The sequence below is a fragment of the Bombina bombina genome, chromosome 9 (assembly GCF_027579735.1).
Source record: "Bombina bombina isolate aBomBom1 chromosome 9, aBomBom1.pri, whole genome shotgun sequence".
Taxonomy (NCBI): domain Eukaryota; kingdom Metazoa; phylum Chordata; class Amphibia; order Anura; family Bombinatoridae; genus Bombina; species Bombina bombina.
Window position 1 is genome coordinate 41,812,477 of NC_069507.1, and position 7,841 is coordinate 41,820,317.

General features: G+C 35.3%; 1 long non-coding RNA gene across 1 annotated transcript; it reads left to right on the forward strand.

The window, feature by feature from the left end:
- Positions 1-2,450: 2,450 nt before the first annotated feature.
- LOC128639496 (uncharacterized) lies at positions 2,451-6,928 on the forward strand. The gene is made up of 3 exons (XR_008399210.1): positions 2,451-2,547; positions 5,110-5,172; positions 6,348-6,928. It is a non-coding gene; the product is annotated as an uncharacterized LOC128639496 (long non-coding RNA).
- Positions 6,929-7,841: the final 913 nt, after the last annotated feature.

The following is a 7,841-nucleotide window of genomic DNA, read 5'->3' on the forward strand; positions in this document are numbered from 1 at the left end:
TCACTACTATATAATATTATAAACTATAGATTATGAAAAATATTTGGAAGGAATTATATTAAAATGACGAGACGTGTGTTTCCCTAATCTCTCAATGCAGACAGTCCTCAGAAGTATAGAATGGGTAGAAGAAGCCTCTCTTGCAATGTCAATGCGTGAACAACATGTTAAAATAATATGGATGACATATATTACACCAGAAACGGTGTCTAAATGGGCAAATAGCCATAGCGGACATAACTGTGAGAAATGTAGGATAAATAAAGCAAATTGAATACATTGTTTATGGTCATGTCCGAAACTACAACATTTTGTTACTGGGCTAACAAAATATGTAACGTGCAGGGGACATTTAAAGCAGAACATGTTATTTTCTTAGATTTTAATAAAAAAGAAATCCCACCACTTTAATATGCTAATTATATTAAAGGGACACTGAACCCATTTTTTATTTTTTTATTTTTTTGTGATTCAGGTAGAGCATGCAATTTTAAGCAAATTTCTAATTTAATCCAATTATCAATTTTTCTTCGATATCTTGCTATCTTTAATTGAAAAAGAAGGTATCTAAGCTAAGGAGCCAGCCAATTTTTGGTTTAGGACCTTGGACAGCACTTGTTTATTGGTGGGTGAATTTATCCACCAATCAGCAAGAACAACCCAGGTTGTAAACCAAAAATGGGCCGGCACCTAAACTTACATTCTTGCTCTTCAGATACCAAGAGAATGAAGAAAATTTGATAATAGGAGTAAATTAGAAAGTTGCTTAAAATTGCATGCTCTATCTGAATCACGAAAGAAAGATTTTGGGTTCAATGTCCCTTTAAGTAGGAATCTGATTCTAAAAGAATGGAAAAGTAAGCGGGAACCCTCCCTTAAAGCACTAAAAAATGTAGTACAGAAGTAATTCTTAATAGAACAAAATGATATTTGGTTCAATCTTGAGATTAATGTTGAAAGGTTTTTTGAGAAATGGAAATTTAAACACAAGATAGAGACACACAAAAGGAATTAATCTCAAGATTTCAAAAAACACTTTATACATAATGGAGAGTAGGCTGAGAGATGAGTGGTTATGATGAAGGCCAAAAAAAGGGGAGGGGCAGCAGGCAGAAGAAATTATTTTGGACCCCACTATGAGGGCTCACCCCCCCCCCTTTTCTTTTCTTTTTTTTAAGAAGATATAAATTAGTCTAAAAGAAGACGGTCCTGAATGGTCTAAATACTCTAGAAGCTCTGTTTGAAGAGAGTATACAGATTCTTATAATGAACACAACTATATTTTTGTAAGAAATATGTATAATGCAAAATAATATTGTATAATATGATAATGTAAAGGATGTACATATGCTATATCATTTAACTGGCCTACCTGTATATCCTATTTATTTACTTGTCTTGCCTTACACAAATACCTAATGCTGAAATTGTCGCTTTATTTTGATATTGGTGACACCCGAGCCTGTGTATGCACTTAAAAATACTAATAAAAATATATTAAAAAAAAAAGAAAGTCCTACCCAGGTGCAGAGCTAAAATGGTCTGGTTCCTTTGCTTAAATTCTTGCTTTTTAACATAAAGATAGCAAGAGAACGAAGAAAAATTGATAATAGGATTAAATTAGAAAGTTGCTTAAAATTACTGCTCTATCTAAATCATGAAAGTTTAATTTTGACTAAACTATTCTTTTAATCACTGCTATAAATAAATGCTAATAATAAATATGAATACATTTGTATGCAAGCCCATGCATAATTTATAAAAGTATAACCCCCTGCAGTTCAAATGACAAAAACCTTAAACCAGAAATTGATTCTACCATATTGTTTGTATATTACAAAACCATCTAATGGGTAAAAGTAATGAAAACAAATTTGGCACATTTTCAAATATTTAATATTATTTAAAATAGATAAATTACTCTTTGAACAGTTAAAAAAAATAAGATCAATATAGAGTGTATCTATGTATGGAGTTATTTAGCACAGTGATTTCTATGTGACGGTATAAAAAAGGGAATATCAGTAATGAGAAACATATTGGTTTGAACACACAGGACAGTTAGAAAACCTGTAGCTCTCTTGTAGAAAGAGAGATTATATAAAAGCAGGAATAAATTGCCCAAACTGGCTCAGCATAAGAGCCTGCGAAGGAATAGCATTTAAGAGGTATTGTTAAATGGGTCAGAAACTGAACAGAGGGCTATTTAAATCTATAAAGAACCACCACATCACGTGTTCATTTTGTGGAAAAATACAGACATCTCGTTCCAATTTGCCCTCAATGGATTAGCAGAGACAATATTACTAACATTAAGCAGTAATTAGTTAAATAAAACAAGCGTTGCTCATTCTTGCAACAAAAAAAAGGGTTTTGCCCAACTGTTACATGGGAGGGGTTGTCTGTTCTATATAGGAGTGGTGCAACAGTGAGCAGAACAGAATTACCCAAAGCCTTTCATACTCTGAACATCAGTGTAAATCATGTCAGCCTTTAAGGGAATCTCAGACCTCCAGAACCAAGCTCAACAGAAGACACAAGAAGCTGGTAAGACAATAATTAAAATCAAATGTATTTAGACCAAATTCCAAAAAGTACTAGATTCTGTTTAAAGCCAAAAATATTATGATGTTGTTACATAAGAATTAAACTTTTGTTATAGTAGTAATATGATTCTTAAAAGAAATTAAACACATAAAGATGTTGTAGGTCTCTCTCTCTCTTTCCCTCTCTTGCTCTCTCTCTCTCTCTCTCTCTTCCTCTCTCTCTTCCTCCCTCTCTCTCTTTTCCTCTCTCTCTCTTCCTCCCTCTCTCTCTTTTACTCTCTCTCTCTTCCTCTCTCTCTTCCTCCGTCTCTCTCTTTTCCTCTCTCTCTCTCTTTTCCTCTCTCTCTCTCTTCCTCTCTCTCTCTCTTCCTCTCTCTCTCTTTCTCGGTCTCTCTTTCCCCCTCTTTCTCTCTCTTTTCCTCTCTCTCTTTTCCTCTCTTTCTCTCTCTCTCGTGTAGTTGGTAAGGGGTGATGCATTGAATACGAAGTAATGGTAACAACACCCCACTAAGGGTTGATTTATGATGTTGCCTCTTGTTTATTTAGCTTTATTTAAAGGATACAGCAGTATTCCTATTTTCACTGTAGGTGGCAGTTTTAACTCACAAAAGAAGCTATAGCAAATGACAAAATAAAGGTAAGTTAGCTAGTTGCCATTTAATTCAGTCCAGTAGGGTAAATTGATCATTAAAAACACATTAAAGGGGAGAAAATATTTATAATGCAACGTCCCTTTAATGTCTACTCACATTAGAAGAGTCCCAATAACAATCGTATGCAGACTAGAGATTGCCAGGTTTCCATTTGGTTTGAGTCACCACCCAAGCGATGACATTTAAACAAAAACAATGACATCTCTATTGTGTTGGGAAATGCAGTTTTATTGTTTAGCCAATTCAATATCATAACAATATTTCCTACATCAAAAGAGCCGGCAGCAACCGCCAGATGGGGTGTAATACAACACCTGGATGTAGCTTTTATTCGCAGGTTCATCTTTTATTCATCTGTGTTTGTTTTGTTTAACAGAGAAACAATTAAAGGGACATGCCAGTAAAAACAATGAACATCATTTGGCTTCAGTTTTTGCAATATATCAAGTAAAACGTGTTTCTGGTAAACCTTGTATTGCTACTTAAAGGGATAGAAAAATCAAAACGAAACTTGCAGGATTCAGATAGAGCATTTAATTTTAAGACACTTTTAAATTCACTTCTATTTTCAAATCTGCTACGTTCTCTTGGTATCCCTTGTTAAAAAGGAATACGCACATATCCTACACTAGTGGGAGCTAGCTGCTGATTGGTGCCTGCACACATTTGTCTCTTGTGATTGGCTAATTAGTTGTGTTCAGCTTGCTGCCAGTAGTGCAATGCTGTTCCTTCAGCAAAGGATAATTTAGCAAATTTTATATTAGAAGTAAATTTGAATATTTTTTAAAATATTATTTTTTTATTCAAATCATGAGAAAAATGTTGAAGTTTTCTGTCCCTTTAACCTACAGATCATATGGCTGAATGTCACATGCACCTGAATGTGCAGTGAACAATATCAGTGCAGCAGAGATGTCATTTGCTAGAGGCATTGCAAAAAAAATATTTTAACACATATCAAAATTCACTAACGAACACTTCAACTTCCACTTGAATGTCCCTTTAATAGGTTTTGTAATTTAGCTATATCATTGAAGTAGCATCATTCATAGGGCCACACATGCTGCTTGTGAGACTTAAAAAGTTCACACTGTTTTTAAAGGGACAGTAAATAAATAAAAAAAAAATCAGGATTCAGATTGACTTTAGAATGCACTTCTATTTTCTAATTTGCTTTGTTCTTTTGTTATCCTTTATTGAAAAGCATATATAGAAAGGCGGTAACCCACTACTAGGAGCTAGCTGCTGATGGGTGACTGCACATATATGCCTTTTGCTATTGGCTAACCTGAGGTGTTTAGCTAGCTTCAACAAAGGATACCAAGAGAATGAAGTGTATTTCATAATCAAAATAAATTGGAAAGTTGTTCAAAATAGTGTGCTCTATCCAAATCATGAAAGAAAGTTTTTGGGTTTTGGGCCCCGTTAAAGTAAAGGTAATTTTATTGCTGCACTTGAGGAAAAGAGGGGATCTAATGAATACATCCCCAAATTCTTCCCACAGTATCCTGGGCCAGAAGACTGTGAGTGGTATCTCTGGGGTTCAGAGGTTTGACGAAGTAAAAAAAGGGGTGGAGTCAGTGTGAGCCAATCCATGAGCACACCAGAAAAGTCCAGGGGTGTGGCCTCTATTGTTTCTAGGATTTAGATGATCCCCATTTTAACTTTGTGAAACCTGAATATATAATGTTTATGAAATGGAGAAAAATGGGATGGACACATTTCAAAAACCAATAGCATTCATTAAAAACCAGAACAGTTGGCGCTATGTGTATATTAAGCGAATTAAAAACCCAGGTGCTCTGTAAAGCCAGTTATTTGTATTTATCTGTATACAATAGATTTCATACCTAAAATGCTGGATTTATTTTGCTGTAAATACTAAAAATTCCAGGAATTTTTATTTTCAGCAAACCAAGGACAACAAGTGATCCAAGATTGTGTTGATAAAGGAAAAGAAGTAGGACAACAAGGTATGGTTTGCTAAAAAAAATATATATATATGATTATTAAAGGGACACTGAACCCAATTTTTTTTCTTTCGTGATTCAGACAGAGCATGGAATTTTAAGCAACTTTCTAATTTACTCCTATCATCAAATTTTCTTCATTCTCTTGTTATCTTTATTTGAAATGCAAGAATGTAAGTTTAGATGCCGGCCCATTTTTAGTGAACAACCTGGGTTGTTCTTGCTGATTGGTGGATAAATTCATCCACCAATTAAAAAGTGCTGTCCAGAGTTCTGAACAAAAAAAAGCTTAGATGCCTTCTTTTTCAAATAAAGATAGCAAGAGAACAAAGAAAAATTGATAATAGGAGTAAATTAGAAAGTTGATTAAAATTGCATGCTCTGTCTGAATCATGAAAGAAACAATTTGGGTTCAGTGTCCCTTTAACTACTCTTAGAATTTTGTTGGGGTTTGTTTTTATTTGGGGGAGCGGGGTTTAACAATCCATCCCATGTTTTCAGGGTGTAGATGAGCATGTGCACCTAAATGTAACTTATTAAAGCAACATTAAAAAAAAAAATCTGTTATGCCTTTAAATAGGTGTGTAGAATATTTTACATGCAGCTAATCTCAGACTAAATCAAATAATTTGAGTTCTAGGCAGATAGAATATACTGACCCCTACTGAACTAAAAGAGAACTGCATAGAATTTAATTTTCGACTGGGGTGGAACCGGATTTATTTTATTTATTAAAAAGTCAGTTTTAATGACCTTAAAAAATGTACTAAATCCAACACTTTCTTAAATAGAAACTGAAGTGATGTTTGAAACAACGTATAACATTTTTGCAAACACTGCTGTTTATATTGTACTGAATACACTGCAAGCTCATGAGCGTACCTCGGTATGCTCTAATGGAAAGGAACACAATTGTAACACATTTTTTTTAATGTAAGCTCTTTCTGAATCATGACAATTTCATTTTAGCCTCCATGCCCCTTAAAGGTACAATTGTACCCAGAAACATACTAACTTTTAACTTAAAAATAAAAAGCTTTAACTGAACCTTAGTAGTGCTCATTCATATACATTGTTTAGTTTATTGGAGCTTACTGCCCCTAAATGTAATTTAGTTGCATTATTTTGTAGAAATAATAGGTATAATCTTTACTAACAATTGTCTTTTATTGCAACAGTTATTGACCAAGGATGTGACGCTGCCCAGAAAACATGTGACCAGGTGTCCGGACAAGTTAAAGAAAAGATTCCCGGGGGGTGGCGGAAATAAGTACATTTATTAAAGGGACAGTAAAGTCATAATTAGACATTCATGATTTAGACAGAACATACAATTTTAAACAACTTTCCAATTTACTTCTATTATTTAATGTGCTTCCTTCTCTTGTTATCCTTTTTTAAGGTTTATCTAGGTAAGATCAGGAGCAGCAAAGAACCTAAGTTCTAGCTGCTGATTGGTGGCTGAATATATATGCCTATTTTCATTGTCTCACCCATGTGTTCAGTTAGAAACCAGTAGTGCATTGCTGCTACTTCAACAAATGATACCAAGAGAATGAAACACATTTGATAATAGAAGTAAACTTGTATGTTCTATCTAAATCATGAACGAAAAATTGCTGTGTATTTGTTGAGTGTTTCTTAACTACTTGTTAAATATAAATGAATGTATTGATAAAAACAGAAAAACAACCAGCTTTTCTCTTTATGTAGATCAATGTAGTGTGTCACTGAGTAATAAAATGATGCCGTAAATAAACTGTCTAATTAGCTTTATTTTTTTAAAGGACCAGTAACTACATTAAATTTGCATATTCAACAAATGCATGATAAAAAAGACAATACAATAGCACTTAGGGCTCGATTTATCAAGCTGGATTGGACAGGGGAGTACATATGTCCCTGTCCGCCCCAGCTCGCCTCTGGCGTTCAGCGATCTGCTGCCGTAATTTAAGATTGCATGCGAGCGCTATTTTGCTCTTGTGTGCAATCCTGCCCCCTGCCCCCTTACACCACCAATCACATGCAGGCAGGAGCTGTCAATCTCCCTGTCGGATGAGACCGGGGAGATTAAAATTCTCCGCCTAAGAGGTGGAGAAGAGTCAATGAGTCTTATGACTGCTGCTTGATAAATACTGACTGCAGGTTCTCTGCAGTCGTAGGAAGGCGAAGGGCTTGATAAAAACAGACAATTTTCAGTTTTCCACTCGTCCTGTATCATGTTACAGCCATCAGCCAATCACAAATGCATACAGTGGCGTCACTAGGGGGTGCGGGCTGCACCCAGGTGACACCCTCCAGGGGGTGACACCTCCAGAATAAAAAATATATTTTCTTAAATTTTATTGAAACTCAAAGAAATACAATGTAGAGATGCATAGATTTTTTTATTAGAGGGGCCAGCATTTGTGAACATTAGTGGGACTGGGGAAGTTGTAGACACTTAATTTTTTTGCCCCTTGAGCCAGCGCTGCAATTTCTTGCGAAAAGTTGCGCTGCTAGCCTAAACCTGCCTGCCTATCGGTGCTCACTGCTCAGTGACGTGTGGAGCAGTGGAGTCACTCACTGCTGTGCTGTCTCTCTAAACGGAACTGTGAAATCGTGAGGGGGATGCCTGGCATCTGACCGCATGACTGTCTGACACTGTCCCTAAAGTGAAGGAGCACTTATGA